We start from the raw sequence: 26,522 nt of genomic DNA on the forward strand, positions 1-26,522 counted from the left end.
AGTCCAATTCCAGATGGGCTACACTGACTGTGTGACTTCAGGCCTATTATTCAACCTTCCTGTGCTTCAGTTTTCTCACTGTGAAGTAGAGCAAAGTAGGATTTTAAAGAGAATTTAGGTCAGGCGTGGTGGCTTATGCCTGTAATTCCAGGGCACTGGGGGGCCAAGGTGGGAGGATCGCTTGAGGCCAGGAGTTTGAAACCAGCCTGGGCACTTTAGTGAGACCATGTCTTTACAAAATAAAAATAATAATAAATACGTAATTAGCTGGGGGTGGTGGGACATGCCTGTAGTCCTAGCTACTCCAGAGCCTGAGGTGGGAGGATCTCTTGAGCCCAGGAGGTCGAGGCTACAGTGAGACATGATTGTGCCACTGCACTCCAGCCTGGGCAACAGAGAGAGACCATATCTCTTAAATGAATGAATGAATAAACAAACAAATACATAGAATTTAATGTGATCATGCATTTAAAGCACTCAGCACAGAGTCTGCCACTTAGTGAGCCTCCACCGATATTTGTGCTTGAAGGCTTGGGTACCAAGGGCCTTCCCCAGCTGGATCTTTAACTAGAAAAGCAGAAAAAGAGTGAATTGAGTTTATTTAACTAGAAAAGCAGAAAAAGAGTGAATTGAGTGAATTTAACTAGAAAAGCAGAAAAAGAGTGAATTGAGAGTGAATTGAGTTGGAGAAATGGGGGTGCTGAACCTGTGGAATGAAGGAAAAAAAGCCCCTACTCATGGCGTTGATTCTGGCTCAGAAGGAAAGGAATAGTAAGACAGGGTCCTTGCGTCTGCTGTGCCAAGTGCGATTGAGTGGGAGAATCCTGCCAGCAACTCTTCTCAAAGCCCACGTCTGTCTCTGCTGCCAGGATGTGCTAATCGCCTGCCTTTTTCCATTTCTCTATGTGTGCCCAGTCTGGAAGAGGCTTAGCCTTGTCCTTGGAGTTCTTCTTGTGTTCTAGGTCAGTCTCCACCACTGCACATACACACACACACCAGCGATGACCCAAGGAAGGTGGGATACCTCAACCCCAGCCAGCCCCTGCTTCCTGGAAGTGTTGACCACTCATGTCTCTGGAAGGCGCCCTCAAGCTTATGATGACGCAAGAGCAGAGATGTGTTAGTTGTAGCAAACACCTGGCCCTCTGAATCAGGGCTCCTCCAGGTTGGTGTTTTTGGGTGAGTCTTTCTGAATCTTCTTTTTCTGGCGTTATTGACACAACCGTTTGCCAGGTTTCCGATCCTTTCTGGGTTTTTTGTTGTTGTTGTTCTGTTTTTTTGAGATGGAGTCTCGCTCTATCTCCTAGGCTAGAGTGTAGTAGCACGATCTTGGCTCACTGCAACCTCTGCCTCCCGGGTTCAAGCGATTCTCCTGCCTCAGCCTCCTGAGTAGCTGGGATTACAGGCATGTGCCATCACATCTGGCTAATTTTTGTATTTTTAGTAGAGATGGCGTTTCACCATGTTGGCCAGGCTGGTCTTGAACTCCTGACTTCGAGTGATCCATCCTCCTTGGACTCCCAAAGTGCTGGGATTACAGGCGTGAGCCACCTTGCCCAGCCTGATCCTTGCTGTTAATCTGAATTTCCCTGGCAGCCCTCTCTGGATTGGAACCCCTCTGACTGCTCCTAGGTGGCAGTCTCCCCACAATCAGACCCTGAGGTGAAGATTTCAGTGCAAGTGGTTTATTTGGGAAGAAGGGCAAATGGGGGAGTGAGGATGTTGAGATGGGGAAGGGAAACAGGCCAGGAGGGGCACTGTCAGGCAAGTTCTTGTGGTCAGTTGAGCTCATTCTGGAGAGCTCTGGGACATAGTGTGGAAGGTGCCTTCAAGTTATCCTACCTGGGGGCATGGACTGGGTGTTGGGCCACCCATCCGTATTGTTTTGGGGCTCAGAGGCCAAGGAAAATGCCCAGAAACAGAGAGCCCCAGCAGTGTGCAGTACCTGCTTTCGTGGGTGGAGCTGAGAGCTGAGGGCTTATGGCAGGGCCCCAGTACTGCCTGCCCCTCTTCCCAACAACATTTCTCAAATCTCAGGACCCTAGACACAAGCCCAGCCTCTGCTGTGTGGGGGAAGCGGGATGTCAGGGGACCGTGACTCCACCACAGCTTCCCAGAGGGGGAACCAGGTTGCAACTGTTGAAATATTGATGGAACTCTAAAAAATATGTGGAATCCGCTAAGGAAATTGCAAAACATCGGTCACAGTTCTGTTTATTTGGTGCCTCTCTAACCATGGCAAATTTTTCATCAGGAGAGAAAATTAAAACTAAGTAAAACCATGAGCACTCTCTCTTGGGAGAGGCCCAGAACTCATTTCTCTGCCTGTTCCCAGCCAGCCCCTCAATGCTAATATTGAAATTTAAAAAAATAAAATATGCTTGTTTTTTTCAGTCTCAAAGATCTTCCTCCCTCTCTTGTTACACTGGCAGGCTGGTCTGGGAAAGGTGCTGGACGTCACTTCATCCTGTTCTCCCTGGATGATCTCTGCCAACAGGTATGAACTGATGCCCTCTGACTGGCTGGCGTGCAACTGGGTTCTCTCCTACCTTGCTGCCTGCATTACCCTGGACAGATGTGCAAGTCCTAGGTGCCCTGGTTTCTTCATCTTTAAGGCGCTGGTAATAATAGAATCTACCTCTTAGGGTTATGATGAGGATTAAATGAGATGATATAAGCCCATGCCAAGCACGTGCATGCACAGAGTGAGTTCCCAGTAAATATTAGCTCTCATTATTATTAATATCCAGGGCCCCATCTTGAGGGTGGAGGGGTGGGCTATAACCCCCAACTCCTTTTTTAAAAAATAGTTTTAGTTCTGTGGGTCCCACTCAACATTTGTCATTGACTATCCCAATAGGTCCATTAAACATTTATGCAGATAAAACCCTGGTGGCCTGCCCGTGATCTCTGGACCTGCTGGAGTTGCAGGAGAGAACTCTACAGAAGCCTGGCGACATTTTCCCAGGTATCAAGAGAAGGGAGGTAATTCTCAGTCAAGTGCAACTACACCTCAGGGTCAGGTTTTATCCCCATGCTAATCCCAGCATTTGGGAGTCAGTGTTAAGAGGAGCATGGAGAAGGGAGAGATTAATTCCAGCCAAGGGGGTCACTACTTAAACCACATCTGCATTATTCTATTTCTCCTGGGATGTCACACTTTGCTGGGTATTAGCAAATAGATATATTTTTAAAATATACAGATCCATTTCTGGGCCATATAGGATGCTATGTGTAGGTGAACTGTGTGCTGAGAAGAGGGCTGGTAAGAGGTGAGGAAACCACTTAAATTCCTAAAGCATCTAATGCAAGGGGCTCAGGAAATACTAATGAAATTGAATTAATGAGAATATTAGACCATAAGGCTGTGCATATTGGATCAGGCCATTTGGTTGTGCATAATCATATTTTAGCAGCAGGTAACATCTCAAGCTCTCCGGAATTTTAAGCCCCAAATGGAGGTGGAAATGCCCTCCTTTTAGAAAGCTACTGTGAGTGAGAGGAGGATGCCTGAAATCTCAAACCACAGGACTCACAAAAATTGGCATTCGGGAAATCACCAAAGCTCTTCCTGCTCTCCCAGTGCCAGTCCACAGCTGGTGTCCTGGATCAGGGACTTCAGGTTGCCCTGTCGATAGCAGCTGTCTCCTGGGACTGGGAATTTAGCAGCCTCCTGTTCATTCGTAATTTTATTTGCTTTGGCCAAGACATCAGAACAGAGGTGTTAGATGTGGTCCCTGTTTGAATGTACCTCACATGGGAGACTGATTAGGAAATCGGAGCAATTCGTGGTTATGAATATTCAAGGTGGAGGAAAAAACAAACAGGGTTTGTGGGGCATGTAACTGAAGACAAATAAATACTCAACCAGAGAATCAGGAATGGAGCCCAGGGATCATGATTGCCTTAGCATAAGCTATCTGGAAGATCAGGGTGGAGGACTTGTCTGCCATGTAAAATGCTGTGTTCCCAGCACCTAGCACAATGCTGTCACCCAGTGGGTGCTACGTAAAGATTTATCAAATAAATAAAAGAATTGGCCCACAGGTTAGAAACCCCTGCCCTGCAGATGTGTTTGTTTATCATAAATGAGGTTTTTAAAAAGTTTCTAAGTGCTGTGGTATGCAGAATTCTAAACCTGGACCCCCCACCCACAAATTCCCATCCCCTGGATATTTAATGAGACATGAGTCTACACACTGCTGGGAAGGGACTTTGCTGATGGGATTAAAGTGGCAAGTCAGTCAACTTTAATTACAAAAATTATTCAGGTAGGCCTGACCCAATTAGGTGAAACCTTTAAAAGTAGAGTTTTTCCTGTCTGGTAGCGGAAGGAAAGTCAGAGAGATTCAAAGCACAAGAAAGCTTGCACGTGCCTTTGCTGGCTTTGAAGACTGGATCATGTGGGAGGATCTTTTCTGGCCAGCAGTAGATAGAGCATGGTGGTTAGGAACGTGGAATTGGAGCCACACTGCCTAGATTCAAATCCCAGCTCTGTCATTTTGCCAGGCGAAAGACCTCGGGTAAGTTATTTCATCTCCCTGTGCCTTGGTTTCCTCATCTGTGAAATGGGGAAAATTACAGTACTTCATCACCAGGTCATGGTGAGAAGCAAGTAAGGTAAAACAAGTAAAGTGCTTAGAACAGTGTCTAGCACACAGTACATGCTTTATAAAACCTGTTATTATTATTTTAAGACATTGCTTTCTTAGAATGTCCCCCAACACCTAGGATCTGGGAAGGCTGTGTCCATAAACCCATAGGGCAACAATCAGCCAAAGCTGCCCCTTTGACACCACCATTCCTGGTTTCTTCATATGCACCCCTCCTGGCTCATTGCGTTTCCGGCCTCACCCTTGTAGGCATTTGGGCTTGCAATCCTTGACCCTAGATTGTTGCCTAGGCAGGCAAGCCAAGACATCATTCATTAGCTGAGTGGGTATAGTCTTCTCCTAAGCCCTCCTCCGTTTTTCTTTGGAAGGATTTAGAGGGCTGGCTAGAGTTTGGCTTGAAAGGATTTGAGCAAAGACACTTGTGGGCCTTTGAACTGAAGATCCCGATGGACGAAGGAAAAGTGGCCCAGGAGGGCTCTTGAGCATCTAATCCATTTGGGGCTGTCATTGCCTCTCTGCTTTGTAAAATAAAGGATAACAAGAACCCTATGAAAGATGCCATCATCCCTCTGGTGGCTCCAAAGCCCAAGCCCACTAGACATTCTGAATTGTGAATGCTGGCTGCTCAAGGGCCCTCTCGCCTCTCTCTTCTGTGGTCCTCGATGATCCCCTGGTCCTGGATCCTTGCCAAGAAGGAAGAGAAAAATGCCTCTCCAAGCCTGAAGTCATCTCCCTATCTCAGGTCCAATTAGCCCAGAGCACTGGGGATGCTGTGTGTGTGAGCAGCCAGGGCAGAGAGTGCTTTCCAGCCCACAGGCAGGTGGACCAGGAGGAGGCCAGCATTTGTTTTCAGTCTAAAGGAGAGCCCAGGGTGGGGATCACAGGCAGCTCCCATCCTGCCTCTCAAGGGTAATCTGGGAGGATGAGAAAATGCTCCATGGCTACAATACCTCAGTTTCCCTCCCTTCTTAGACTATGACCTCCCCAGGCTGTGAAGATGAACTGCTGAAAACAAACCAACCACCATCTGGTTTTCAGCCTCAATTTGGAGCAAAAGCAGAGGAGTAGACCAGTTGGCTGCACATCTCCCCAACACCCTCCCACCCTTTTCCCTTTTTCTCTCAGACTTGTTCCTAGAACTCAAGCTTGTGTGTAGTACAAGAATGTTTTGAAATATTTGATGATGTGCTTATTCTTCCTTGCTCTCCCCTTTTAGGATTCTCTCTCTCTCTGTCTTCAACAAAGTCTTGCTATTCAAAGTGAGATTGTGAGGCCAGGCATGGTGGCTCAGGCCTGTAATCCTAGCACTTTGGGAGGCTGAGGCGGATGGATCACTTGAGTCTGCAGTTCAAGACCAGCCTGGCCAAAATGGCGAAACCCCATCTCTATTAAAAATACAAAAAATTACCTGGGCATGGTGGCACACATCTGTAATCCCAGCTACTTGGGAGGCTGAGGCAGGAGAATTCTTGAACAGGAGAAGTGGAGATTGCAGTGAGGTGAAATCATGCCACTGCACTCCAGCCTGGGTGACAGAGTAAGACTCTTGTCTCAAAACAAAACAAAACAAAACAAAACAAAAACCAAAGTGGGCTTGAGAGCTTCCTGGGCCACCAGCATTGGCATTGCCTGGGAGTTTGTTAGAAATCTGGAATCTTAGACTTGCTCCATACCTCTTGAGTCAGAAACTGCAGTTGAGTATAGTCATGTGCTGAATAATGATGTTTTGGCCACAGGCCAAACATCTTATCTTCAAATCTTATGACGTCACATTTTATGACGGTGAGCTCATAAGATTATAATGGAGCGGAAAACTTCCTTCATCTAGTGATGTAGGCACCTTAACGTCGTAGCATTACTCATATATTTTTGGTGATGCTGGTGTAAACAAACTGATATGGTTTGGCTATGTCCCCACCCAAATGTCATCTTGAATTCCCATGTGTTGTGGGAGGGGCTCGGTGGGAGATAAGTAATCGTGGGGGCAGGTCTTTCCCATGCTGTTCTCGTGATAGTGAATAAGTCTTGAGAGATCTGATGGTTTTGAAAAACAGGAGTCTCCCTGCACAAGCTTTCCTTTTGCCTGCTGCCATCCATGTAAGGCATGATTTGCTGCCTTCCACCATGATTGTGAGGCCTCCCCAGACATGTGCAACTGTAAGTCCAATAAACCTCTTTCTTTTGTAAATTGCCCAGTCTTAGATATGTCTTTATCAGTAGCATGAAAATGGACTAATAAACAAATCTACACTGCCAGTCGTATAAAAGGATAGTGTATATGACTATGCTCGGTATAGAATACTTGATAACAGATGACTATATTACTGATTCATGAATTTACTATACTATATTTTTATTGTTATTTATACTCCTTCTACTTATTAAAAAAAATTAAATGTAAAACAGCCTCAGGCAGGCCATTCAGGAGGTATTCCAGAAGAAGACATTGGAGATGACAGCTCCATGTGTATTATTGCCCCTGAAGACCTTGAGTGGGACAAGATGTGGAAATAGAAGACAGTGATATTGATAATCCTGACCCTGTGTAGGCCTAGGCTAATGTGTGTTTGTGCCTTAGTTTTTGTTGTTGTTGCTGTTGTTTTTATTTTTATTTTTTAAGAAGGAGTCTCATTCTGTTGCCAGGCTGTAGTGCAGTGGTGTGATCTCGGCTCACTGCAACCTCCACCTCCCGGGTTCAGGCAATTCTTCTGCCTCAGCCTCCCGAGTAGCAGGACTACAGGCGCATGCCACCATGCCCAGCTAATTTTTGTATTTTTAGTAGAGATGGGGTTTCACCATGTTGGCCAGGATGATCTTGATCTCTTGATCTCGTGATCTGCCTGCCTCGGCCTCCCAAAGTGCTGGGATTACAGGTGTGAGCCACTGCGCCTGGCCCTGTTTTGTTTTTGTTTTTGTTTTTGTTTTGTTTTGTTTTGTTTTGTTTTTTGAGATGAAATCTTGCTCTGTTGCCCAGGCTGGAGTGCAGTGCACAATCTCAGCTCACTGTAGCCTCCGCTTCCCAGGTTCAAGTGATTCTCGTGCCTCAGCCTCCCAAGTAGCTGGGTTTACAGCTGCACACTACCACACTTAGCTAATTTTTGTATTTTTAGTAGAGACAGCATTTCGCCGTTTTGGCCAGGCTGGTCTTGAACTCCTGACCTCAGGTAATCCGCCCGCCTTGGCCTCCCAAAGTGCTGAGATTATAGGCATGAGCCTCTGTGCCTGGCCTGTGCCTTAGTTTTTAAAAAATCATTTTAAAAATTAAAAAATAGAAAAAAGCTGTATAGAATAAGAATATATGAAGAAAGATTAAAAGAAGTTTTTTTTTTTTTATTTTTAGTGGACATGGGATTTCACCATGTTGGTCAGGCTGGTCTTGAACTCCTGACCTCAAATGATCTTCCTGCCTCTGCCTCCCAAAGTGCTGGGATTACAGGTGTGAGCCACCATGCCTTGCCAAGAAAGAAAATATTTTTGTATAGCTGTACAATGTGTTTGTGTTGTAAGCTAAGTGTTAATACATAAGAGTCAAAAAGTTTATAAAATAGTAATAAAAAAGATATAGTAAGCCAAGGAAAAGAAAAATATTCTTTTGTAGATTTAATGTCGCCTAAGTGTCCAATGTGTATAAGGTCTACAGTAGTGTACAATAATGTCCTAGGTCTTCACATTCACTCACTGACTCACTCAGAGCAACTTCCAGTCCTGCAAACTCCATTCATGGTAAGGGCCCTACACGGGTGTCCCATTTTAAAATCTTTTAAATTGTGTTTTTACTGTTCCTTTTCTATGCTCAGATATGTTTAGATGCACAAATACTTACCATTGTGTTACAATATCCTGCAATATTCAGTACAGTCACATGCCATAGAGGTTTGTAGCCCAGGAGCAATAGGCCATACCATACAGCCTAGGTACGTAGTAGGCTCTGCCATCTAGGTTTATGTAGGAGTTTGGACTCTGCTCTGTGATATTTGTGCAATGACAAAATTACCTGATGACACATTTCTCAGAGTTCATTCCCTCACTGAGCCATGTTTAATTGTATTATCCCTCGGGGATTGATGTGAGCATTAAAATTTGAGAAGCAATCCCTAGGCTGGAGCTCTTCCTCCCTGGCCCAGATGGACAGAGTCACCCATTGCTTTGGGGGAAAGAAGAAAACAAAGCAGGAAGAGGGATGCAAATTCCTGACTACCGAGTTTTTAAAAACCCACTTGCTTAAATTTAAGGCAGAAATCATAGTGCATATACCTGCAGAACACATTTTTTCTCTGCTGTCAGATAAATTAAGACTCCACCCCTGAAGGAGAGAGGAAGAAGAGGGACCATGGAGACAGGAGCTAAGTGAGATCAAGAGGCTCCAGGTCTTGGGAGTGATGCCATTCATCCCAGTGCCAGGGAGCCACATGGCTGCCCAGTTTGTGCCCAGTTGTCCTCCTCATGGCCATCTGCTAGGGCACACTCATGGTCATGTTGCCAGCCAATCAGACAGAAGGACTGAGGCTCTTCTGCAGCCAGAGAATTTGCTTTAGCCACTGTCTGACTATGCAGACCCATGTGGGCCACAGCACCCCCGGAATAGAGTATGGGGCCCTAGATACCTTCAGAGGTAATGTGACCAAGAGGAAAAGCTCCGTTAGGAACAAGACCTCACCATGTCAAAGACATCCAGCGACGCATTCTACACTTTTGATTTGGTTTCCCCCTTGCATGTCCCATTATGTGAAGAGAAGGCTCTGGAACTTCCAACTTCATCCTTCATGGGAAAAAATGGAAATAATGAAGGTGACTTAATAGCATAATTGCTTGTCACAGCTGGGAATGACTTTAGAGTCATTCAAACCATAAAAAAAGATCTCTTTCTTCCATCTGTCCATCCTTTCTTCTATCTCTTCCATCCATCCATCCATCCATCCATCCATCCATCCATCCATCCATCCAGACTTTCATTAATTGGACAAGCGTTTATTGAGTATCTCCTACTAGTCAGGAATCAGGCTAGGCACTGGGGGATCTATTGCTTGGCAAAAGCAGATATAGATCCTGCCCTGGAACCCCTGGCCCATTATTGCTTTGTCTCATTCAGCCACTCACCACCTACTGGAAGAAGGGAAACAGAGGATCTCTGAGCTCAGAAAAGTGTGACGGGTTAGTTTTCCAAGAGATAAATAGGGAGAAGCATGCCTCCCTTTAAAAAGTCACTTTGCTAGCAATAGCTAACAGTTTTTAAGGTCTTGCTTTATGTTATATGAAGAGAATGCATTAAAGCATCACACTAAGCCCTATTACATAATTTTTTAATCCTCACAACAACTTTTAAGAGTTGGTTCTATCATTAATCCCATTTTACAGATGCAGACACTGAGTCTTGGAAGGTTAAAAGACTTGCCCAACATGATTGAAACTAGTAAGTGGTAGAGCTGGGGTCTGAATCCCAGGCTTTACTTGGTATAGGAAACGTGGTGTTGAAATACTGCAAGACAGCCATGACCCTCCAGAGAGCCTGCTTCATATGCACACAAGTAGTGAAGTGGCACAGAACCTGGCTCAGAGGCCCACATTTGGGGATCAATGCTCCAGAGTTGTCACCTTGAAACTCCTAATAATTATACCTTTGATTTTGGGTTTTGTAAGCCGATTTTGATGGGACTGTGGAGCTGTCCTGCTGCTGCCTTTCCACCTCGTCATCTCCCCAGGCTGAGTTCTCCGTCACTCGCTCCTGTGCCCCATAACACCCTGATACTGCTTGGCCTCTCTTTCTCTCTCTCTCTCTCTCTCTGCCACTCCCCCAGTGACTACAGCCACTGCCACCACCAGGTGTCCCTAAGCATCGTCCAATGATTGATGCTGCCTTCCAGCCCCAAGAGAGGCCTAGGCGCTGGCATGGGAAGAGTGAACTTGGGTGCATGCACTTAGTGGCATCCAGGAGCAAGATATGGCTGCACCTCGGCATGCCTGGTACACAGCTTGGCAGGAGCAAGCCTCTGCCTACCTGACCCATACCAGTGTGCCCAGCATGGAGGTTGCAATCCTTGAGGGTTTCCTGTCCACTGTGGGTTGGGGTAGCTGGCCAGTAGGAAGAAGAGAATGGCTTCTCTGCCCTTGGCTGGGGTGCGGGCGTCAGTCTGGTGGCTGCTGGGAGCGGGAGCCTAGCAGGTGGGGCTGAGGGCTGGCATGTGCTGAGTCACAGGATTCTCAGTACCTGTGACAGTCACACTGTCTGCGTGAGTATTCCTTTGCCTGAGGAGATGGCACATTAAATAATAAATAAAAACACAGGAGTTGGGGAGAGAAAAGGAACAAGAGACAAAGAGACAGACAGTAGAAGAGTAGAAGAGTGGACAAAGTTTTCTATTTCAGTTCCTTTGATTGCACCTTTATCCTGATTTATGAACAAGGGGTCCTGTGTTTTTATTTTGCACTGGACCTTACAAATGATGTCACTGGGCCCCAAACCGCACCACAGACTGCTGTGCCGGCAGTGAGGGTCCTTCACCCACTAAGCCTCCAAGAGAACCTTTTCTCACTACCCTCCCAAAAAGGAGAGACTGTTCCTTTAAAAAGACCCCTCCCTACCCCCACCCCATCTAAATCTCAGTGCTCCAATTTGGAAGTTTCTCTCAGGCTAGGTCTACATGCATTCCATCTGTCTAGCTTCTTCAGGTTCATTCCCTTATATGTTACTTTACTTAGCTTTTAATGCTCATATTTGTTGGGTGCTTGCCATGTTAAACCCTTTACACAGAAAGTCTCATTTAATTCTCACAGCAGCCCTGTGAAATACATGCTACTATTATGCCCGTGTTGCATATGGGAAAACTGAAGCTTGAGAGGCTAAAGGGTTAGCCCAGTGAAAATAAGGACCTTTCTGCAGTCTCTTTGCACATCCTTTGTCTGTTCAGCCCAGCATGCCTTGCACTTGCTACCACCTGTCTTTGCCGACAGTTTCCATTTCATAAAGTAGCCTTTCTTCTCATTCCCTTCTAGGGCCAGACTACCTTCATGGAACTAAAGTTCATGGATTTTCTAGAGTTATTCTTAACACATTTCAGAGGTGCCTGGGATCTGCCCTGGACAAGCTTCCTGGAGTTAGAAGGACTGGCTGCTCGTCCCGGGAAATGCTTTCTGGAAAGAGGAGATACTGGGAACACATTAAAAAAAAAAAAAAAACCATTGGGAATATATGGCTTGGGTGAGACATTTCAAATATCACCCCTCCATGCCACCAACAGGCAAAGACTTAGTCCCAGCTGCCCAGTTATTTACCAAAGGAAGTCTGCCACAGGTAGGCACACTGGAGACTTTCTTCTGTATGCCTTTCATTGCCAGGAGGCACCCAGAGAATGTACAGATTACAAGCCCCATCACCGCAAGCCAACTTGCAGAGGGATTGCTGAATAGAGCTCTCTTTGGAGGCCAAGCCAGGATTACAGTAATTGCAGGCCGGCTGCCGGCTCTCTGGCGGCAGTGCCCGGTGGAGGCTGCCAGCTGGCCCTGCTAATTACCTGTCGCCCAGGATAGGGAGGAGAACATGAGAAAGGACTGATGAGGCCCAGACAGAAGGCACTGGAGCATGGCAGGCTGGCATCTCCAGGATCCAGGCCTCCCAGCCGGCCCCATGGCTATGGCTCTCCTGTTGCAGAGAATGACTTGGCATGTTTCTACCTTGTTCCTCCCAAACAGCTCCCTCTCACAGTCCTGCCTGTCTCCCCTTCAGAGCAATAAACCTCTCTAGTCTAGAGTTTTCCCTGGGACACTACAGGAATTGCTGAGAGTGGGGTTTTGGGCAGAAGCTCAGAGAAGGCGAGAGAAAGAAACCCTTTGTAGACTAGTGCTGCTCAATTTAACATAAGCCACAAATGTAATTTTAATTTTTTTAGTAGCTATATTAAAAAGAAAAGGTAGGCTGGGCGTGGTGGCTCATGCCTGTAATCCCAGCACTTTGGGAGGCTGAGGCGGGTGGATCACCTGAGGTCAGAAGTTCAAGACCAGCCTGGTCCACATGGTGAAACTGCATCTTTACTAAATATACAAAAAATTAGCTGGGCGTGGTGGCAGTCGCCTGTAATCCCAGCTACTCGGGAGGCTGAGGCAGGAGAATTGCTTGAACCCGGGAGGCGGAGGTTGCAGTGAGCTGAGATCGTGTCATTGAGCTCCAGCCTGGGCAACAAGAGCAAAAACTTCACCTCAAAAAATAAAATAAAATAAAATAAAATAAAATAAAAAGGAAAAGAAAAGGTAAAAAGAAACAGGTGATGTTAATTTCAGTAATATGGGTATATTTTATTTAGCCCAATATATCTAAAATATTATTTCAACATGTAATAATGTTTTCAAAGTATTGAGATATTTTACATTATTTTCTTGGTACCAAGTATTGAAAATCCAGTGTGTATTTTACATGTTAGAGCACATGTCCATTAGGACTAGCCCATAGCCACACAGGGCCAGTGACTACCATGTTGGCCAGCACAGCTTCAGATGCGATGGAAAATACAACTCAAAGCTTACCTACAGGCTTTCTTTAGCCATATTTGGGTTTTGTCCCCAAACTTCCAGTCTTTCTTCTGAGCTTGACATTTGATCTCCAAGTCTTAGATCCCTGCTCCTCCCGCTGTGGGCCAAGGACAACAGCACTGAACGTTCACCTTGGAGCTTGGTCAAAATGCAGAATTTCAAGTTCCCACCAGGACCTACTGCACCAGAGTCTGCATTTCACCAAGATCTCCAGGTGACTTGAATAGTCAGTTTGAGAAGCGCTGCTCTAGGCTTCTCCCTCTACCCCTCTCCCTCCTGATTGCATTTGAACTGGTGCACCTGGTCATTCACTTCAATCTTGGGCTCCTTTTTGCCTGGATTCCTTTTTCCATCTTCCAAACCTTTGGCTTTTGCCAGATGTAGATGACACTTGCATTATCTGCTTCTGTCTCTGGGCTGCAGAAAGGCAAAAGTGGAAATTATCAACCACAAGTGAAAATGACAACTTGTCTACCACTTATTTGATACTTTCTATGAGCCAGGCCCCATGCTCAGCACTTTGCATGCATAATCTCACAGAATTCTCACCGGATTTTAGAACCTGGTGCATTATTACCTACATTTTAGAAACAAAGCCCAGAGACTAACATCCACACACAGCTAATATCTGGTGGAGTAAGAATGAAACCGTGAATCTGCCTGATTGGGAAGCCCATATACTTTGACTAGGTTGAAGTTAAAGTTGTTTTAATGTGGGTGGTGGCAAAGGCGGGTGTATTAGTCTGTTTTCACGCTGCTGATAAAGATATACCCGACACTGGGTAATTTATAAAGAAAAAGAGGTTTCATGGACTCACAGTTCCACGTGGCCGGGGAAGAGGCCTCACAGTCATGGTGGAAGGCAAAACGCACGTCTCACATGGCAGCAGGCAGGAGGGAGCTTGTGCAGGGAAACTCCCCTTTATAAAACCATCAGATCTCATGAAACTTATTTACTATCATGAGAACAGCATGGGAAAGACCCCCCCCCCCATGATTCAATTACCTCCCACCAGGTCCCTCCCACACCACGTGGGAATTGTGGGAGCTACAATTCAAGATGAGATTTGGGTGGGGACACCACCAAGCCATATCAGTGGGGGTACTTACTCTTGTTCAGAAAGCCTTTCATTCTGATTCATCCATTTTCCATGGTCTTCCTCACAATGGTAGCTACATACTTTGTTGTTTTTGAACTCCCACCTCACCAACCTGACCTTCTGAAGATAACTTCTCCTTCTAAGGGAAACTTGAAACCATCTCACATGAATGTCCTCAGTTTTCCTCTTCTCAGTCTCAAAATCTCCATGTGTCTGCTTTGCCTTGATTTGGCTTTGTTTCATGGCTTCCCAGGCAACCTTCTGACTTTGGGGATTGCAAGCTAGCTTCAACCAGGCACTTTCCTGTGGGGGAGGAGAAATGCTGCTAAGGCTATATTAGTGTTCCTGAGCCTGCCTGGCAGCTGGCATAAATTCACTTACTGTAAGTTCACAATTCGCATTCTGATTTATATCCCAGACTCTTGGGGGCATAGTCAATGTGAGTCTTTAATGTGGCTTTTTAAAACCATATCTCCATGCTGGTCAGCTTACAGAGTTGCATCTCTCCCAGAGAGATTTTGGATGCACATAGATAAAGACCCAGGTGAAGACTCTGCCATGGGGCTCCAGCTGAGCAGTTGGCTGGACAACTTTGCTGTCATTGCTCTTTCTCTCTGTATATGACACAGGGGCTCTCTGACAGAGCTCCTAACACATAGAGTCTTGTATTGTCTTGGCTGGATAAACTGGTATTGCCAGCTAGGTTTTAAAGCCCCTAAGGTATGGGCCACAGCCTTTGCTATATAGGAGGAATTGGAGGGATGCTTGTGAATGAATACCTAGCTGTGTTAGTTTGGGTTCCTCCAGAAATCATCTCTAAGACAAGGATTAGAGTGGAGACAGTTTGAGATTTGGGAAGGAAGGGGACATTAGGAGGCAGGTCAAGGTGAAGAGAAGGAAGGGATAAAAGTTAATAAAGGGTATGTTTTCAAGCTAGCTACTCCTGTGGGTGACTAGAGCTTAGTCCCACTGAGGAAACTCTAGGATTCAGTGTAGAAATGTGCCTCTGAGGTATCCTGCTCCAAGGGTGAGGGGGCTAGGGTATTTATATACCAAATCCTATTAGTAATTGGTTGAGGGCTGCTCTCGGGGGGTTCCGTCAGGAAGAGAAACTCCCAGGCAAAAAAACAGAGATGCCAGCAGTTGGAAGTCAGGCCAGTATGCATAAAAGTGGTAAGAATGCGGGGTACAGGAGGGTCCTGACAATGTCTGCCATGGCAGACTAGATTAATAAACCTCTTGCCATAACCATGTCAAGAGGGAATAAGCTAATTCTTGCCCTTTGACACCTGGCTCTTGAATTCCTTTCAGTCATTTCTGGTGTTCATTTTTAACCAGGTATTACTCGTATTAAAATGTTGGAATGAGCTGAGTCACAGGTGGTTGGCCTAGATGGCAACTTGTTCCAGACCCTGACCTACAAATGACTTTGGATAGATCCCTGGAAAGGCATGGCTCCAAATCCCTCTCTCTTGGTTTCTGTTGGCTGGCTGGTAGGCATAGCAGTGAAGTCAGGCTCTATGTGAATGTTGGGATCCTATCCCTCTCCTGTCCCATGTGTTCCAACTTGACCAGTCAAGACTGGCTGGGCAGACACACAATCCAACTGAAAACCACCAACATCAAGCAGTTTCTTGGTGTCTCTGTTTTGGGGGCAGAAATGACTTTTGGGGAAAGGAATCTATCCTGGGGGAGAGTGGAAGAAATTTCTATTATCTGTCTACACCTATCTATGTATCTATTTATGTACTCTATCTATCTCTCTCTCTCTCTCTCTCTCTCTATATATATATATATATATATAATCACGCTGCTGATAAAGACATACCCAAGGCTAAGCAACCTATAAAAGAAAGAGTTTTAATTGGAATTAAAGTTCCACATGGCTGCAGAAGCCTCACAATCATGATGGAAGCAAGGAGGAGCAAGTCACATCTTACGTGGATGGTGGCTGGCAAAAAATGAGAGAGCTTGTGCAGGGGAATGCCTCTTTTTAAAACCATCAGATCTTGTGAGACTTATTCACTATCACAATAACAGCACAGGAAAGACTTGACTCCATGATTCAATTCCCTCCCACCAGGTCCCTCCCATAACACATGGGAATTCAAGATGAGATTTGGGTGGGGGCACAGCCAAACCATATCATTCTGCCCCTGACCCCTCCCAAATCTCATGTCCTCACATTTCAAAACCAATCATGCCTTCCCAACAGTCCCTCAAAGTCTTAACTCATTTCAGCATTAACTCAAAAGTCCACAGTCCAAAGTGTCATCTGAGACAAGACAAGTCCCTTCCACCGATGAGCCTGTAAATCACAAGCAAATTTGTTACTTCCTAGATACAATGGGGGTACAGGCATTGGGTAAATACAGCCATTCCAAATGGGAGAAATTGGCCAAAACAAAGGGGTTACAGGTCCCATGCAAGTCCAGAATCCAGCAGGGCAGTCAAATATTAAAGCTTCAAAATGATCTCCTTTGACTCCATGTCTCACATCCAAGTCATGCTGATGCAAGAGGTGGGTTCCCATGGTCTTGGGCAGCTCCACTCCTGTGGCTTTGCAGGGTACAGCCTCCCTCCCAGCTGCCTTCATGGACTGGTGTTGAATTTCTGTGTGGCTTTTCCAGGCACACGGTGCAAGCTGTCAGTGGATCTACCATTCTGGGGTCTGGAGGACAGTGGTCCTCTTCTCATAACTCCACTAGGCAGTGCCCCAGTGGGGACTCTGTGTGGGGGCTCTGAACCCACACTTCCCTTCCACACTGCCCTAGAAGAGGTTCTCCATGAGGACCCCACCCCTGAAACAAACTTCTGCCTGGGCATCCAGGCATTTCCATACATCTTCTGAAATCTAAGCAGAGATTCCGAAATCTCAACTCTTGACTGCTGTGTACTCACAGCCTCAACACCATGTGGAAGCTGCCAAGGCTTGGGGCTTGGACCCTCTGAAGCCATGGCCTGAGCGCTACGTTGGCCCCTTTCGGCCACAGCTGGAATGGCTGGGATTCAGGGTACCAAGTCCTTAGGCTGCACACAGCATGCCCATGAAACCACTTGTTCCTCCTAGGCCTCAGGGCCTGTGATGGGAGGGGCTGCTGTGAAGACCTCTGACATGCCCTGGAGACATTTTCCCCACTGCTTGGTGATTAACATTCGGCTTCTTGTTACTTATGCAAATTTCGGCAGCCAGCTTGAATTTCTTCTCAGAAAATGGGATTTTCTTTTTTATCCCATTGTCAGGCTGCAAATTTTTTGAACTTTTATGCTCTGCTTCCCTTATAAAACTGAATGCCTTTAACAGCACCCAAGTCACCTCTTGAATGCTTTTCTGCTTAGAAATTTCTTTTTCCAGATACCCTAAATCATCTATTTCAAGCTCAAAGTTTCACAAATCTCTAAGGCAGGGACAAAATGCTGCCAGTCTCTTTGCTAAAACATAATAAGAGTCACCTTTGCTCCAGTTCCCAACAAATTCCTCATCTCCATCTGAGACCACCTCAGCCTGGATTTCATTGGCCATATCATATCAGCATTCTGGTCAAAGCCATTCAACAAGTCTCTAGCAAGTTCCAAACTTTCCCACATTTTCCTATCTTCTACTGAGCCCTCCAAACTCTTCCAACCTCTGCCTGTTACCCAGTTCCAAAGTCGCTTCCACATTTTCAGGTATCTTTTCAGCAGTGCCCCACTCTACTGGTACCAATTTACTGTATTAGTATGTTTTCATGCTGCTGATAAAGACATACCCAAGGCTGAGCAATTTACAAGAGAAAGAGATTTAACTGGAATTACAGTTCCATGTGGCTGGGGAAGCCTCACAATCATGGTGGAAGGCAAGGAGGAACAAGTCACAACTTATGTGGATGGCAGCTGGCAAAAAATGAGAGAGCCTGTGCAGGGGAACGTCTCTTTTTAAAACCATCAGATCTTGTGAGACTTTTCACTATCATGAGAACAGCATGGGGAAGACTTGCCCCCATGATTCAATTCCCTCCCACCAAGTCCCTCCCACAACATGTGAGAATTCAAGATGAGATTTGGGTGGGGACAAAGCCAAACCATATCTATCTATCTATCTATCTATCTATCTATCTATCTATCTATAATCTATCTATAATCTATCTATCTATCTATCTATCTATCTATCTATCTATCTATCTATTTATCTATCTAGTTTTAGAAGGGATATTGCAGGGCAAGGATAGGAGAAATATGTGTCCTGTCAGTGGTGGAGAAATTCTACAGGAGGGGAGGATTTGATAGTTTCAAAGGTTGGCACCTCATTTTGCCAAAATCAACTTAGATGGGTCTGCATTTGGGTCCGTTTTCTTTCTAGAATGTTGATATTAATATTACCCTGTAGGTACATTCCATACACTCCAAGGCCTTTTATTCTTTTTAGTATTCTATGCATTCAAAGGAAAAGAGAAAGGGAGAAAAGAGGGAAAGAAAAGGTAAGAGATACAGAGGGTAAAATTGAAGTTCTGATGAAAATGCAAACATGGCACATCCCTTTAAAAGAGAATGAGGCAGCAGGTTCATTGGTTTTCCACAGTGCCACAGAGCTCCAGGCCTTTGTTCATTCACAGCTCTTCAGAAACAAGATTCTTTTATTCGAGTGAACTGTTCCTCACTGGATGGATCTCAAATTCCAAGCCAAGTGAATGTGACTGTAGGGGAAAGAGTGTTCACTGCAGAAGAATGAAGAGCCCAGTGCAAACCAAGGAGGCTGAGGACATCATTCATTCAATATTTTGTCAACTGTATTGATTTAACTAGGCAGAAGAGGCCCTTTCCCTTATTCTGAATCAAGGGCTTGAAGTGAGTTCATTAATTCACTTTTTCACTCCTTCATTTATTCATTCAGTCAGTCTTTATTGAGCATCTACTCTATTATGGATTTAGTGATGAATAACAAAGCCAGGTTGCCTGCCTTCATAGAGTTTATATTCTAGTGGTGGTGGGAAATAGGAAATAAGGAAGTTAAATAAATGTGGTAATTTCAGATTGTGGCAGGTGCTATGAAGGGAATAAAACAATGGTGCAGTAGATGTTAATCAGTCAGGGTGGTATGTTACATAAAGTGGTGTTCTTATGATCTATTACTGTGTAACAGATCACTTCATAACTTAATGGTCAAAACAAACATCTCTGCTCCATGGAGTGTCAGCTGGGGAGGCTCAGCTAGGGCTGGCTCATTCATGTGGCTGGCAAGTTGGTGCTGGTTGTGAGCTGAGACTCAGCCTCGACTGCCTGACACCCATGGGTTTTAGTACTTTCCATGTGGCTGCTTGAGCTTCTTTACAGTGTGATTGTTGGGTTCTCAGAGTTAGTATTCCAAGAGGCAAGGTGGAAGCTGCAAAGCTTGATATAATCTAGACTTGAAAGTCTCCATAGTTTACTTTTGCTGCATGTGACTGTTCAAATGAGTCACTGAGGCCAGCCTAGATTCATGGAGAGGGGAACAGACTCCACAGGTGGTCTGGAGGATCTTTCTGAGGAGATGATTTTGAAAGTATTAATATATCTTGAAGAATGATTTTAGTACCAACTAGGTAAAAAGCACTATGTAGGGCTTCTAGGCAGAAAGAACAACAAATGCCAAGGCCATGAGGAAGAAAAGAACGTGGCATGACTGCAGGACAGTTTGTTGAAAGGCCACTGTGACTGCAGCACTGTGGGCTGGAGAAGCTTAGTGGTAGATGAGTTGAAAAGATAAGCAGTGACTGGCTGACGGAGCCCACATTAAGGAGTGCAGATTTTATTCTAAGTGCGGTGAGAAGCCCTTCAAGGATTTTTAAACAGGAGTGACATGATCTGATTTACTTTTGAGAGTTTACATTGACAGCTATATTAGCTTGCTAGGGCTTCTGTAAAATAATACTGTTAAGTCACCCAGTAACTTAAACAACAGAAATTTATTTTCTCATAGTCTGGAAGCTGGAAGTCCAAGATCAAGGTGTCGGCAAATATGATTTCTTGGGGCCTCTCTCCTTGGCTTGCAGATGGCCACATTCTCACTGTGTCCTCACATGATCTTTTCTCTGTGTGCATGCATCCCTGGATGTCTTTCTGTGTGTCAAAATCCCTCTGATCACATATGCTGGCTGCTATTTGAGAAGGCCATCCTCTGGCCAGCCTGGTCCTGGAATATTTCTGCACAATCTACCACTGGATGCAATGGTGCATAAAGTGGTTCATCTGTCTAAAGGGGTGTATTAGTCAGTTTTCATGTTGCTCATAAAGACATACCTGAGACTGGGCAATTTACAAAAGAAAGAGGTTTAACTGGACCCATAGTTCCACGTGGCTGGGGAGGCCTTACAATCATCGCGGAAGGCAAGGAAGAGCAAGTCACATTTTATGTGGAAGGCAGCAGGTAAAGAAAGCTTGCGGAGGGAAACTCTCCTTTTTAAAAACCATCAGATCTCATGAGACTTATTCACTGTCACAAAAACAGTACAGGAAAGACCTATCCTGATGATTCAATTACCTCCCACTGGGCACCTCCCATAACATGTCGGAATTCAAGATGAGATTGGGGTGGGGACACAGCCAAACCGTATCAAGGGGCTAAAGAAAAAAATATCCCTTATTTTAACCTCTACTTTCCCCTTTCCCTATCCTCATGCAATGGACTACCTAAGAGGTGGGGAAGGGAAGATTTGCCAATTACTACCAAGGGAGTTAAAAACTTGAAAGCAGCAAAAGAGGAGTATTTTTGATGTTCAGGTTTTCTTAAGCAAGGCCACATTGTGCTCAGAATAAATTATACAAGACAGAAAGAGAGAAAAGTTATAGGCTAAATACTATTTAACTAGTAGGGGTGAGGTTGGGAAGATAGAGTTGGAAGAACAATATCATCAGGGTCTTAGGGAGTGAAGTTTCTCTGGCACACACACAAGACAGAACTTTGGTGGTTTAAAATATGTCCAAAAGTGCTTGGCAGTCCTCCTAATTTCCATCCCCGACTTGAGTGTGGGGCTGGACTTAGTAATTTACTTCTAACCAGTAGATATAATGAGACTGATCATGTATGACTTCCAAGACTAGATCATAAGACACACTTAAGCTTCCTTCTTTCTTAGGTCACTCATTCTGGGAAAAGCCAGGTGCCATGTCATGAGGATATACCAAACAGTATATGGAGAGGCCATATGGTGAGAAATTGAGGGCTTCCACCAACAGCCATGTGCTCCTCCTGCCCCAGTTAAACCTTCAGTTGACCATAGACCCAGCTGGCATCTTGACTGCAACTACATGAGAGACCCTAAGCCAGAGCCCAGCTATGTCTCAAATTCCTAATTCACAGAAATTGTGGAGATAGTAAATATTTTTTTTGTGTTAAGCCATTAAATTTTAGGGGGAATTTTTTGTGCTACAATAGATAATTATTTGATTATTAGTGGGGGTGGGGAGATAGAACAGGAAGAATCCATCATGAAGATTTTAGGAAGCAAAATTGTTCTAGCACATGACATATAACAGCTATCAACATTTCTTGCCTCTACTGTCTACTGAATTGAAACAAAATACTGGAGATAATCTACATATTATCTACAGAATTCTCATGGAACCAGAATTTCTGGGTCAAAAGATAACTCAGAGAGTTGAAAAATCTTCATTTTTTCCCATAATAGATAGGGAAACCTAGATTGAGAGAAAATAAGTGATTTTCCTGAAGTTCTTTTATCCAGTTTGGAGGAATCCTGGTTTAAGTTGGAGGCAACAGGAAAATTCTGAAAAGTTATTGATATCAGGAATTTCCAGCTGGCCTAGGTAATAATGTTTTCTGCACATCACCAATACTGAGGGTTCACAAACATATTTACAATAGCCAGGAGACAAAGCTGTCTGTGGAATTACAATTCAATATCAATATGTAAAATTGATTTGTTGTTTGTTTAAGGAAAATTGTTGCAATCTTTCCTTAAGCAAGTTGTAAGTCCCCAAGACACAGAAAGTGTTGACTCATATTCAGCGGCTTCATGTAAACAATTGGTTTGCCATCTGACAACTCTAGCCTTCAAAAGGCCCTGGAATGCAAAGACTGGTTAAGGAAAACCTCTAGACTGGAGATGTCCCATGGAGGTTCCCCAGCTATTGAGCTTGTTCTTCAGCTCTTGAGAAGATTGCTTTTCTGAAACAATAATTTTTTTGCCATCACTTTCAATGGCAAAAACTACAATTACTTTTACACCAACCTAATAATAAGGGATGGTCTGACTTTATGGAGTCCTAGATCATTTCAATTTGGTGATGTTCAGGCTTTCTTAAGTTCCATGCCTTAAGCACTTTTTTTGAGCAAGAAAATAGATACCTTTATACCAATTTGATAACCAGAAATACTCAGGTAGAAGCTTCTTCAAAGACCTGCTCTAATTTCTCTATCCATCACCATCTTTTTATAAGTAGTAATAAGTAGTAATCTGGAGTTCTATAAACTTGACTTTTGTACATCACTGTGCACAACCCAGCTTCTGTCCTCCTCTCCCACTCAATCAGGTACCACTGTGCCCCTTGATCACTCCACTCCAGACACATTGACCTTCCTTTTGTTCCTAAAATAAGACAGATTCTTTCCCATCTGAGATCCTTTCCATCTGCTTTTCTTTCCATCTGGAATATTCTCATCTCATGGCTCTTAGAATGGCAGTTTAATGCTCAGTGTTTCAATGTTCACGTATCAATTCAAATGACCCCACCTCTTAGAGAAGCCTTCCCTTTGTGGGCACCCCTCCCTTTCCCATCTGTGACAGTCAGTTGTATGTGTCAGCATGGCTAGGCTATAGCTCCCAGTTATTCAATGGAGCACTAGTCTAGGTGTTTCTGGGAAGGTATTTTGTGGGTGTGATTAAAGTCCATAATCTTTCAGTAAGGAAAATTATTCTCCATAGTCTGGGTGGACCTGACCTAATCAGTTGAAAGGTCTTAAAACTAGAGTTGAGGTTTCTCTGAAGAAGATGAAATTCTGTCTTTCAACAGCAGATTCAGTTGTGCTCAAGATTTCCAGCCATCCTTCCTGACAGCCAGTTCTACAGATTTCAGACTGGCCTAGCCAGCTCCTATACCTGCTCAAGACAATTCTCTGCAATAAATCTCTTAATATATTCTACTGGTTCTTTTTCTGTGGTGGAGCCCTGTGTGATATAACTCTCCAGTTACACCATTTATTTTCTTAGTGCTCAGGTTGCCTGAGTTAGCTAGTAAAAATACAATATTGCAGCTAGGATGCAATACTTGGGATGTACATACACTAAAAAAATTTTGATGTTTATTTGAAATTCAGATTTAACTGGACATCCTGTATTTCAGGGGTTCCCAACTCCCAGTAAGGAACTGGGCCTCACAGCAGGAGGTGAACAGCGGGTGAGTGAGCAAAGCTGCATCTGTGTTTACAGCCACTCCCCATCGCTTGCTTTACCGCCTGAGCTCCACCTCCTGTCAGATCAGCAGTGGCATTAGATTCTCATAGAAGCACGAACCCTATTGAGAACTGCGTATGTGAGGGATCTAGGTTGCTGGCTCCTTATGAGAATCTAATGCCTGATGATCTGTCACTGTCTCCCATCACCTCAGATGGGACTGTCTAGTTGCAGGAAAACAAGCTTAGGGCTCCCACTGATTCTGCATTATGGTGAGTTGTAGAATGTACAATATAATCACAATAGAAATAAAGTGCACAGTAAATGTAATGCACTTGAATGATCCCAAAACCATCCCCCTGGGCCCCCACCCTTGGTCTGTGGAAAAATTGTCTTCCACCAAACTGCTCCCTGGTGCCAAAAACTTTGGGGACTGCAGCTGTATTTGATCTGGTGACCCTACGTAGTATTTATCACAATTTTAACTTACCTTATTATTATTATTGAGACAAAGTCTCACTCTGCCACTCAGGGTGGAGTGCAGTGGCATGATCTTGGCTCACTGCAACCTCTGCCTCCTGGGTTCAAGCAATTCTCATGCCTCAGCCTACCAAGTAGCTGAGATTTGGCTAATATTTTGTATTTTTGGTAGAGGAAGGGGTTTTACCATGTTGGCCATGCTGGTCTCGAACTCCTGGCTTCAAGTGATCCACCCGTCTCGGCCTCCCAAAGTGCTGGGATTACAGGCGTAAGCCACCGCACCCAGCCTGAATTTACCTTACTTCTTAATGTGCTTACTTATATATTGTCCATCTCCCCATCTAGTCTGGAGGTTCCATGAGGATGGGGACCTTATATGTCAATTTCATGGCTATATCCCATTTCCTGAAACAATGTCTGGAAATGAAAAGGTCTTTAGTAGATATTTATTAAGTGAATTAATAAATGAATATATTATGTCACCTGTACAGTTATGCTTTCTGCCTCGAGAGGCCCGAATCACCCTTCACATCAGAAATTGGGTTTCTGTTGTTCAACAGTTGAATCAGTGCTTCAAACGATGGCATCCAAGTGTGTGGTCTGTTGGCTAAGGGTTCCATTTTTCACATTGCTGTTGTTGTCTGCCCAGGAGAGTGTTGGTTTGTGTGATTATTTGACTATTTTAGGAGCTCATTGCTCTTATTATTTTGTAAAAATGAACGAAAATGGAAAAAAAAAGTGCTGATAGTAGTAAGATTCTTGTCTCATAAACTTAGTATAATCACACCGCAAAATAAATCACAAGACAAGCCAAATGCAGCAGATCTTCAGCCCTGATCAGAAGCACATAGAATGCAGGCTGCCTGGCTGTCGAATCATGCAAGGAGAAAAAGGAGCAATAATAAGAACATGCGTGAAATCCTAAGGCTCTGTCGCTGAGGGCTGGTTACAGTGGAATTAGAAATTTTTTTCTTTTAGCATCTGGAGGCAGTAATCACTTTTAACAAGTGAATCTATTGTTTGATTTGGGGCATTGGCTTTTTGTTCTGCCTGCAATTTAAGGCACAGCTCAAGTGTCACCTCTTCCCTGAAGACTTTCCAGCTCCTTTTCCCCCAGCCCCACCCCTGAGAACTATTTTTTTGTTTTTTTCCCTGTGCTCCCAGGAGTGTGTTGTTTGAACCCATTTTAAGTATGTGTTTTCACTCTCCTTTTAATTTTACTCACCTACTACAATTGTTTCCTCCTTTAAATAGCAAATTCCTTGAAAACAGGAAATGCTTTACACTCCCTTCCTGCAAATATCCCAAACTCCGTTATAGGGAGCTCAGTGCTAGCGTGGAAGTTAATGTGGACTTGATGTTAAAAGCCCGGGTTTAGAACCCAGCTCTGCCCTTTGAAAACTTTGTGCCCTTTGATATATAATTGCATTCCTCTCCAAGGCTCAGTTTCCTCACCTGTCAAATGGGAACACAACTATCTACTGAGAGGTTTATATGGGTTACTATTGGGGAACAATTGGAACTGTAAAATGCCAGCTCCGTGGAAGGTCTTAATGATGTCTAAGCAGAAACAATGATCAAAACTGTTGGTTGAATGAATGTCTTTGTTAGCTCGAAATCTCAAGAGTTGAAAAAGAATATCAAGATACCTCTATATAAGAATACAGAGTTTTTACATAGGCAAGAATGTCTCTGGATTCTGATGGAATAGGCCCCTCCACTCTAATCTCACCCTTCTACCAAGTAGGATTGAATCTATCTGCTCCTGAACAAATTCTGTCCCGACCTGGCCTAATGCCTTAAGCCTTCACCATTACTCCTGTAGGCTGATACATTCTGTTCATTGTCTCTGGGCTGAAATCAGTGGGCCTCCAGACAGGCTTAGTAGGTCAAGTTGGGGTGAAGAAAAAGCAATGCATTTGGGGCCTGGCAGCAAAGCCTTCTACAGCCCTGCCACATACCACCTACTTGACCCCCCACCTCAACATTCTGTAATTCAACCTTTCTTAGCTTCAGTTTTCTCATCTAGGAGTCATGCATGATAAGCACACCCTCCCTCACAAGATTACTAAGGCACGGTTTCTCAACCTCAGCACTATCAACATTCTGGTTAGATAATTCTGTGTGTGTGTGTGTGTGTGTGTGTGTGTGTGTGTGTGTATGTGTGTAGGGAGACTACCCTGTGCATTACAAGATGTTTATCAGCATCTCTATTCTCCAGCTACTAGATGCCAGTAGCACCTTCTACCGGTTGTGACAACCAAAAATATCTCCAAATATTCCCTGGGAAACAAAATTGCCCATAGTCAGGAAACACCACAGTAAGGATTAAAATCAGTAATTCCTATGTGAGCCTTTGTAAATCTGAGAGCCCAATACAAGTGTTAGTTTTAATTATTTTGCTCTGATTTCAGAGAAAATTAAATTTCCCTCTTCTGTGA

At 44.4% G+C, this 26,522-nt stretch overlaps 1 long non-coding RNA gene across 1 annotated transcript; it reads right to left on the reverse strand.

Moving 5' to 3' along the window:
• Positions 1-4,227: 4,227 nt before the first annotated feature.
• Positions 4,228-13,232, reverse strand: LOC134809456 (uncharacterized). The gene is made up of 3 exons (XR_010155279.1): positions 13,128-13,232; positions 9,271-9,372; positions 4,228-4,561 (listed from the first exon to the last, which is right to left on the reverse strand). It is a non-coding gene; the product is annotated as an uncharacterized LOC134809456 (long non-coding RNA).
• Positions 13,233-26,522: the final 13,290 nt, after the last annotated feature.

This window comes from Pan troglodytes, chromosome 2, assembly GCF_028858775.2.
Source record: "Pan troglodytes isolate AG18354 chromosome 2, NHGRI_mPanTro3-v2.0_pri, whole genome shotgun sequence".
In the NCBI taxonomy this organism is placed as follows: Eukaryota; Metazoa; Chordata; class Mammalia; order Primates; family Hominidae; genus Pan; species Pan troglodytes.